Raw genomic sequence first — 10,692 nt, forward strand, 5'->3', positions numbered from 1 at the left:
CAGCCTGGGAGGGGATGGTGGGGAAACTGAGGCGTGGTCTTTCCCAGGGCCTCCGGCCCACCAGTGTCACAGGTCACCCGGCCTCCCTCACCTCCCGGCCCCAGTGACCTCCCTGTTGCAGAGCTCGGGGCCTCTGCTGAGGTTACACTCCAGACACCTGGGAGGGAGCAGGGGGTGGGGGGGCGGCGGTGGTTCTCTCTGCCTGGGTCCGTTGTGGCGGGAGGTGTGTGTGGTGGCGTGTACGGGTATGGTGTGTGTGGGAGTGAGGGGAGGTGTTGGTGTGAGTGGGGGTTCAGTGTGACTGGGGGAGTTCAGGAGTTTGGTGGTGAGTAGGGGGTGTTGGCGTGGAGAGAATTGGTGTGAGTGGGGAGTAGGTTTGAGCAGGGGGTGTTGGTGTCAGTGGGGGGTTGGCGTGAGTCGGGTTCCTGTGAGTGTCAGCATCCCACCCTGGCTGTGTCCTGCCGATCCCGCCTTTGTTCTGGGAGCCCCATGAGGCCCTCAGTGGATGCCGCGTGGAGTTCCAGGTGGATCGTGCGTGAGTTCCGGGTGGGTGCTGCGTAGATTACAGGCAGCCCTGGGCCCCTCTGGAGTTCCCCCCCGCCCCCACCCCTGTGGGAGGCCCTGGTCCAGCTGCAGCACAGCCTTGTTATTGGGGTGTTTATTTTTAGGGGACACAATTTATGCCAAATGAACTAGATTTGCTGTCTACACGGGGACCCCCAGTTTCCCTGTAAGAGTCTGCTTATTCGAGGACAGAGGGTGGGTCGGGGCACAGAACGGAGCTTGGTGCGCGTGGACGTGGCTGGGGAGGGCGGGGAGTGACTTGGCTGCAGCTCGGGGGCGTCACCCTGCTGGCCCAGCATTGGCCGGGGACCCTCTGTGTGCCCAGCGGGGTTTTGGGGAGCAGAGTGATGGTGGAGAGGGTGCCTCTGCTCCCAGCATCCCCCTGGCTGCTTCCCTCTGCCCCAGCGGGCTCCTCAAGTGAACTGGCTCCTGCCCCAGGGCCTTCGCACCAGCCACAGCTGTGGCCTCTGCCGCTTTTCCCTGTGTTGCCCTGGTTTGAAGGTCCCCCCCGCCCCCAGCCCCCCGCCGCCGCCACCGGGAGGCCTTCCCTGGTACACTGCATAGTAGTCCTGTACAGGCGCCCCTCTTTCCCCACTCTTCACACTGTCCCACCCGAGTCCCCTCAGCACTCAGGTTGCAGCAGGGCAGGCAGGGCCTGGCCTCTTGCTGTGTCCCGGGCAGCCTGTCACACCGGGTACGCTCCAGAGCGCTGGTCCCCCCTCCCCACCCTCCCAGGGCTCCTGGGGCGGGGCTGGGCCGTAGGTGCTGGCGTCCTGAGCTCATGCGGCCACCAGGGGCCGCTGCAGCCTTGCCCGGGCCTGCGGCACTGGAGCTGCCCCTCCAGGTTCACCTCACCAGGCTCTGCAGCATTTCCCACTCGGATTCAGCCAGGGCCTCCCTCCTGCCATCACGGAGGGTTTGTGCTGGGCTGTTAGGCCGATCTCAGATGACAAGCGAGGCCAGGAGGAGAGCTGGCTGCCGGAGTGCAAGCACCTCGCTGCAGGCAGACACTCCAGGCTCACTCTGCTGTGGGCTGAGCTGGGGCCCCCAGAAGACGCACTGAAGTCTTAGCCCTCAGGGCCTCGGGGTGGGAGGTCACCTGGAGATGGGGTCGTTAAAGAGGTCATCAAGGCTTGGATCCAGTACGGTGAGGTCCATGTAGCCGGGGGGCAACCTGGACACAGGCTAGGGGAGGGAGAGCAGCGTGGGAAGGGGATAGGGGATGGTGGCGTCTGCAAGCTAAGGAGAGGCGGGAGGAACCTTCACTGCCAACGCCAGGATCTGGGACATCAGTCTCTAGAACAGGGCACAGTGTCAGCTGTTCGGGCCGCCCGGTCTGTGCTCCTTGGTGATGGGAGCCTGAGCTGACTGATGAACCGGGCTGAGGCTCATCAGGAGCCAGGCAGGTGACAGGTGGTGTGGGCTGGGCCTGGGTACATGGGAGCAGAGGAGACAGAAGCCAGGCCTGCTGAGCAGGAGCAGGTGTGTGGGGGCTCCAGGGCAGGGGGGAGGCTCTGGCCCAGGCCTTCTGGCCACCTCGTGTCCTTGGCCTGCGGGCCTGTGATGTTCCTGACCTCGGTGCACCTAGGCCTGTCCAGGAGGGCTGTCGCGTTGCCTGACCCAGCCGGCCATCTGTAAACGGGGCCCCCACAGGGCTGAGTGGAGCTACGTGGCCCTGGAGGAGCCAGGCCGGGGAGGGCCCACCTGCTGGGTGACGCTCTGTGGAGAATTGAGGGGGCTCAGGGCAGGAGGCTCGTGGTAGGAGGCTCCAAAAGGGGTCTGAGTGTCTGGGACAGCCTCTGTGACTTGGGGGTGAGAGGCCGGAGGGCCAGGCTGGCTGTGAGGCTCCTGGCCCCGCTGGTTACAGGTCAGATTGTGGCAGCTCTGGGATCACCCCAGACCCGGCTGACTGTGCAGGTCTGGGCTGGGACCTACATGTCAGGGAGCTCCCAGGTGGGCTGTCACCAGTGTGGATGCGGTGGTCCTCCCTGGCTGCCCCTATGTTCCCCTCCCCGACTCTGCCCCAGGCCTTCTGTCCGCTGCTTCTGTTAAGCAAACTAACAGCAGCCCCGGCCTGGGCCTTTGCCCCATGCCCTCTGTCCAGCCCACTGCCTCCCAGACAGCGTCTCCCTGCGCCTTCTCCTCCCTCCAGTCTGGGCTCGGTTGGGGGAACTGCTGGGTTCCATTAGAGGCTGTTGCAGAGGGTCTTGCAGGATGCTGACCGTGAATATTTAGCAACAAGTCAGGATTGGGTCCCAGAGGCAGGTGGCTCCCGTGCACCCAGCAGGCAGGAGCCCCGGGAGGTGGGGGCAGCCAGGCCACTTCCAGCCTCGTCGCCCTTGTGGGCAGCACCCGCCTCCCAGAGTCCCCTTGGGCAAGGGAGTGAAATAGTGATTTTCCTCTGCATAAACCAACAGCCTTTTCCCTAATTAAAACAGGGCTTCAGTTTTATCATTTTTAAATGACAAAGGCAATGTGAACCTTACGATCAACGTTCAAATGAAAGCTCAGCGCACAGAGAAGTTGGAAGAGTCCCTGCCTTTCCCCGTAAACCACCCCTTGCTGTTTGGCCCGAGCCTCAGTTCGAAGCTTTGTTGTGTATCTTTTTTTTCCTTCTGAGCTTTAGGATTCTCATCGCAACGATCTGCAGAGTGGGTCACGGAGGCCCTGCAGGCTGCCTCTGAGGCACGGCGAGGGGCAGCGGCTGTGGCTTCTTGGCCACTCCCTCGGGCATCTCCTGCCATCCTTCCTTCGCTGTGTCCAAAACAGAACCTCAGCCCAGCCGCCTGCCCGCACCCCGTTGCCTTGGGAAGCTCTCGGTCCCCCAGTGCGGAGCCCCCATCTGCCAGCACCACGAATGTGCCACTGGGGACACCACCACCTCCTGGCTTGAGTTTGAGCTTTTTAAAACCACTTCAAAAAATTCTGGATAAACGAAAACATTTTAAATGCAAGGATGAGTGCCCCATTGGCAGCCTTTGGGGCAGACTGAGTTTAGAAACGAGGTGAAACTCATTCTGGTCACCATTTTTTCTTTTCTTTTTGGTGCTGCGTGAGGGGGCAGCCCAGGTGTTTCCTCCCGTTTGCCCTGGGTGGTCTCTGTGGTGATGGAGTCACTCTGCCTCCTGCTCCTGCAGCCGGCACCCCCCATGGTCCTGGCTCCAAAGACCACCTGGTCCCTGGGCTGAGGACAGCGCCTCTTCCCCGTGTCCTCAGCTCGGGCGCCGCCTCGCTTTCCACTCCCCAGATGAAATCCTAAGCCCAGTCTCGAGGCCTAAACCCACTCGAACGCCCTCCTCCCTTCCCCACACATCCGGCCTCCCAGAGTGCAGATACAGGCCTGGGCCGTGGGGACCCTGAGCTGACGGAGATTCCGTTTCTCCCTCGGCGGCAGGACGGGCGCAGAGCACCTGGAAGGCCGCCTCCCTGTTGGGTGGGTGTGCCCGAGACTTAGATCCACGCACTTCCAGCTGGCTCATTCCTCCGAGTCAGCCAGGCTTGGATTCTGTTGTCAGAGGGGCTCTGTGTCTGGCAACCTCCACGCAACCACATTCAGTCCTCCGCTCCGTGTTCCCCACGTGAACCAGGCATGATCAGGGACCTCCTTCACCGCCCGAGGTCCCCTCTCCCTGCTGGCGGCCCCCATCCCTGAGAGCACGGGGACGTCCCCTATGCTGTGGAGAGCGCGTGGCCTGAGGTCCAGGTGCTGCGCCGAGGAGCACATGGCCTCTGAGATCCAGGTGCTGCCCCGAGGAGCGCGTGGCCTGAGATCCAGGTGCTGCCCACCAGGCGGTGTTAGGAGTGCCTCGTCCACAAGGGGGCCATCCTTGTTAATGGGATTCAGGCCTTTGTAAAAGTGGCTTCTTCACGTGGTGCTGAGCCGGCTGCTCTGTGGCCTTTGGCCTCCTGCCAGGTTGGGTGCAGCCAGGGGGCCCTCGCTAGAGGCTGGTGCCTTCATCCTGGACTTCCTGGCCTGCGGAACTGGAAAGAAGACAGTGGCACTTTTTAGAAGTGACCTGTTCTCAGGTAACCTGTAACAGTGGTGCAGGACTGGTGCTGGACTGAGACACCTTCAGTTCCAGAATCTTAGAGAAATTCCAGGGGCCCCTTCAATCACCTATGAGGCCAATACCCAGCCGGCACCTGCGTGTACCCGGCGGTGTCCTCACAGCACACAGAGAACAGCACCGCACAAATGGGGTCTCTCTCCCCCTATGCTTCCCCCGCTCCCTCCCGGTCTCCGTCTCTCCCTCTCCTCCCATCCCCCGATTCTGGGTCTCCCTCCAGGAAATGAACACAGCTGCCGGACAATGAAGTCACAGCTACATCCGTAATGAGGGATATCTGATGAGCTGTGGAGTGCGCGTAGTGGCGATAAGGGACGCTGGAGCATTTAATTGGCCTTTAGAAAATCAGCTGCGGAGAATCAGCGGTCAGCCCGTGTGTTTCCCGAGCGTCGGTCGTGCTGGGAGCTGTGGCAAAGGCCCCGGCCGTAAGCGATTCCTGCTGGACAGTGAGGAGCGTGTCCGTTCCCTGGGGTGCCTGGGTCTCCCCCACTGGGGCCAGCAGCTCACGGTGAAGGCCATGCCGGTCTCCAACAGTGCGGGCTCCACTCCCGGCTTGGGAGGGTGGCACGGCCCTGGGCCTCCGTTGTCCCATCTACACAGTGTGCTCCCAGGGTCTATGTCTGCTCAGAAAATGACTTCAAAACGTAGTGGTGTGGAATTGCAGCAGCACTGATTTCACTTGTGAACCTGCAGTGTGGACTTGGTGGGGACGACTCGCCTCTGCTCTGGGTGGCAGGAGGTAGAGTTGGGTGTTGGGGGCTGGGGTCGTTAGAGCTCACCATGCAACATGACACACACCACTACACACACCACTACACCCACCACTACACACACACACTACACACACACACACACACACCACTACACCCACACACCACTACATACACCACTACACCCACACACTACACACACCACTACATACACCACTACACCCACACACTACACACACCACTACACACACCACTACACACACACACTACACCCACCACACACACACCACCACTACACCGCACACTACACACACACTACACCCACACACTACACACACACCACTACACACACACACTACACACACACACTACACCCACACACTACACACACACCACTACACGCCACACTACACACACCACTACACCACACACTACACACACCACTACACGCGCACACTACACACACACACCACTACATACACCACTACACACACCACTACACCCACCACTACACCCACACACTACACACACCACTACACACACCACTACACACACACATTACACACACACCACTACACACACCACTACACCCACACCACTACACACACACTACACACCACTACACCCACCACTACACACACCACTACACACACACCACACACACCACACACCACACACCACACTACACACACCACTACACACACACACTACACACACCACTACACACACACTACACCCACCACTACACACACACACACACACACACTACACACACCACTACACCCACACACTACACACACACCACTACACACCACTACACACACCACTACACCACCACTACACCCACCACTACACACACCACTACACCCACCACTACACACACCACACACCACACACCACACACTACACACACCACTACACACACACCACTACACACACCACTACACACCACACACTACACACACCACTACCACACACACACACCACTACACCCCACACACACACACCACTACACCCACCACTACACACACCACTACACACACCACTACACACACCACTACACACCACACACTACACACACCACTACACCACACCACTACACACACCACTACACACACCACTACACACACACCACTACACACACACTACACACACCACTACACACACCACACACTACACACACACCACTACACACACCACTACACCCACCACTACACACACCACTACACACACCACTACACACCACACACTACACCCACACCACTACACACACCACTACACACACCACTACACACACCACTACACACACACCACTACACCACCACACACACACACCACTACACACACACACTACACCCACACACTACACACACCACTACACACACCACCACTACACCACACACCACTACACACACCACTACACACACCACTACACACACACCACTACACACACCACTACACACACCACTACACCACACACTACACACACCACTACACCCACACACACACCCACTACACACACCACTACACACACCACTACACACACACACTACACACACACTACACACACCACTACACCCACACACTACACACACACCACTACACACACCACTACACACACCACTACACCACCACTACACCACTACACACCACACCACTACACCACCACACCACCACTACACACACCCACACACCACCCACTACACCCACACCACTACACCCCCCCCCACTACACACACCACTACACACACCACTACACACACCACTACACACCACCACCACACCACCACACACCCACACACACCACCACCCCCCCCCCCCCCCCCCCCCCCCCCCCCCCCCCCCCCCCCCCCCCCCCCCCCCCCCCCCCCCCCCCCCCACACACACACACTACACACACCACTACACACACACCACTACACACCACCACCACTACACACACCACTACACACCACACACTACACCCACCACTACACACACCACTACACACCACCACTACACCACACACCACTACACACCACCACTACCACACCACACACCACACTACACACACCACTACACCACACCACTACACACCCACACACCACTACACCACACCACACACACACACACTACACACACACACTACACCCACACACTACACCACCACTACACACACACACTACACCACACACACACTACACACACACACTACACCACACACTACACACACCACACTACACCCACACACTACACCACACACCACCACTACACACACACACACTACACACACACACTACACCCACACACTACACACACCACACACACACCACACCACTACACACCACCACTACACCACACACCACTACACCCACACACCACTACATACACCACTACACCCACACACTACACACACACCACTACACACACACACCACACACTACACCCACACCACCACTACACACACCACTACACCCACACCACTACACACACACACCACACTACCACCACTACACCCCACACACTACACACACCACTACACCACACACACACACACACCACACCACACACTACACCCACACACTACACACACACACCACTACAACACCACTACACCCACACACTACACACACACCACTACACCACACCCACTACACACCACTACACCCACACACTACACCACACCACTACACCCACACACCACTACACACACCACTACACCCACACACTACACCACACCCACTACACACACCACTACACCACACACTACACACACACACCACTACACACACCACTACACCCACACACTACACACACACACCACTACATACACCACTACACCCACACACTACACACACCACTACACCCACACACTACACACACACACCACTACACACACCACTACACCCACACACTACACACACCACTACACGCGCACACACACACACGCACTACACACACACACCACTACATACACCACTACACCCACACACTACACACACCACTACACGCGCACACACACACACGCACACACAGGCCCTGGGCCCCCACCCAGCTCCCTCAGCGCCCTCCCTGCAGGTGTGAGGCGGTGGCCCCCGAAACGCCTCTGCCCCTGCCTGGTCTTCCCGGATGTTCTGCACCAGCTTTGCTGGTGTTTTCAGGGTGCTGACAGGGACCCCTCATCCCGCAGCCTTCACAGGGGGTGGGGTTCACTCCTCGGATCTCATGGGGGCTGACACGTGTCCCCCGGAAAGAGATTTCCCCGTCCTGGCCCCCAGCACCATCGAGTGGACCTTATTTGGAAATAGGGTCTTTGCAGATGTAATTAAGGAACCAGCTGAGATCATCCTGCCTTCGGGGTGGGCCCTCAGTCCGGTGGCCGGTGTCCTAATCAGAGGCGTGAAGAGGAGGGCAGAGGCCGGAACGATCCATCGGCTCCGAGGGTGGAGCAGGGACCTGTGGGAGCTGGAAAAGGCAGGAATGGGTCCTCCCTGAGCCTCTGAGGGCCCCGCCTGCCCACACCTGCCCACATTTGCCCCAACCTGCCCACACCTGCCTCAGGACAGCATCTCGGTCTCCTGGCTGCCGGACTGTGATGAAGCTGCGTGGTTCTAGGCCACTGGCTTGCGGTCACTTGTTGCGGCAGCTGTGGGGAGCTCACACGGTAGCGCCTGTCTTGGGGGGTGCTGGGCTGGTGACCTTCAGGTGACCCCTAGGGCCCCGCTACCCTCCCAACGCCTCCAGTCCCAACGTCTTTGTGGTGACATCCTGTGCTGAGGATGGTGCCCCACGGAGCCTCCGCTGCCCCTGTGTGCTCCGCACCACGTCTGTCTCGACGGTGCCCCTCGAAGACCTCAGGAAGCTCCCCGTGTGCTGCGGTCCCCCGGGGTCCGTCCCCTCCAGCACTGGCCTCTGGGGGCTCGTGGTCCGAGTTCTGATACTGCAGGTGGCAGGTCCGCTGATGGCGTAGTCAGCGGCTTTGCTCTGGGCTGGCGTGGAGGTGTGGGCGTGGTGTGGCGCGGCGTGGCGGGGCTGGATATGTGGGCGGGGTGGGGCGTGGATGTGTGGGCGGGGCATGGAGGTGTGGGCGGGGCATGGAGGTGTGGGCGGGGCATGGAGGTGTGGGCGGGGCATGGAGGTGTGGGCGGGGCGGGGCGGGGTACTTTGCGGGGGTTCCTGGAAGACTCCTTGCTGACTTCTCTGGGCTCCAGAGTTTGTTGTGCTCCTGGGCTCTGGCGTGGCCCGTTGCTTATCACCCCGACCTCTGCTGCTGCAGCCACCGCTCCCTCTGCCCCTCCTGCCTCCATCCTGTAAGGACCCTGTGATGAACCGGGCCGGGGTCATCCAGGACGACCCCCCACTAGACCCTCAGCCAGTCTCACCTGCAGAGTGTCTTCTGCCCTGTGGGGGACACTGCCGCGGGCTCTGGGGAATGGGATGTGAACAGGTGGGGCTGGCAGCAGGTGTGGCTAGACCTGGGGCTGAAACAGCATTACTCTCTTCTCACCTCTCTTGGCCTCTTTTCCTTCCTTCATTCGTTCCCGGAGCTTGGGCAGTGCCTACTTGGGTGTCTAGACAGCCGCCCAAGCCCACGCCGGGCAAGCCCTCTTCACCCCAGCTGGGGAGTGCCCTGCCGGGTCCACCCTGCTCCCAGCTCTGCTCAGCAGGCCGGCCGAGTGCTGTCTGGGCCACTCAGGCAGGTGAGGGTGTTGGGGAAGGAGCTGTGAACCGCCACAGACAGTGCTCCCCGAGGCCCGATGGGCTTTGCTGCTTGGGCCAGCTGGCGAGTGGCCAAGGCCCTACTGGCTGGCAGGCAGACGGGGAGGCGGTGGCGCAGTGCTGGGCTGATCCTGCTGTCATTCTAGTCCAGTGGTTCCGGCTGCATGAGAGAATGGAAACTGGATAGATAAGAGGGAAAAGTAATGAAGAGATAAGGGTGTGGGGGCCACGGGACCAGGCATCCTCCTCCAGATCGGCAGGCCCCGAGCCCAGTGGAGCCAGCAGGAAGCGAGGAGCTGGAGTGGGCGGGCTCAGGGGGCTGTCGGGGTCTCCTGGGAACCAGGGGATGGAGGGTCTAGCCCAGGGTTGCACCACCCTCAGGACAGGCTGGGAGCTTCTTCTCAGAGGTGGTGGGGGGACTGTCCCTGGTGGGACAGCCTCGTCCCCTTCCCTGTTAGCCCCTCAGGAAGTCCTGAGAGGCAGTGTCCACGGTCCCAGTGCGTGCGGGACGGTGACGTGAGAGTTCACAGCCCCAGTGCCCTCTGCCTGTCCTTGCAATACCTTTGCAAGGTGCGATCAAGAAGGAAGAGCCTGGTGCTGGCAGGTTCCCCCAGCTGGTGTCGGAGGACAGCCAGGCTCAGGAGCCCCACGTG

The sequence above is a fragment of the Nomascus leucogenys genome, chromosome 10 (genome assembly GCF_006542625.1).
Source record: "Nomascus leucogenys isolate Asia chromosome 10, Asia_NLE_v1, whole genome shotgun sequence".
Classification (NCBI taxonomy): domain Eukaryota; kingdom Metazoa; phylum Chordata; class Mammalia; order Primates; family Hylobatidae; genus Nomascus; species Nomascus leucogenys.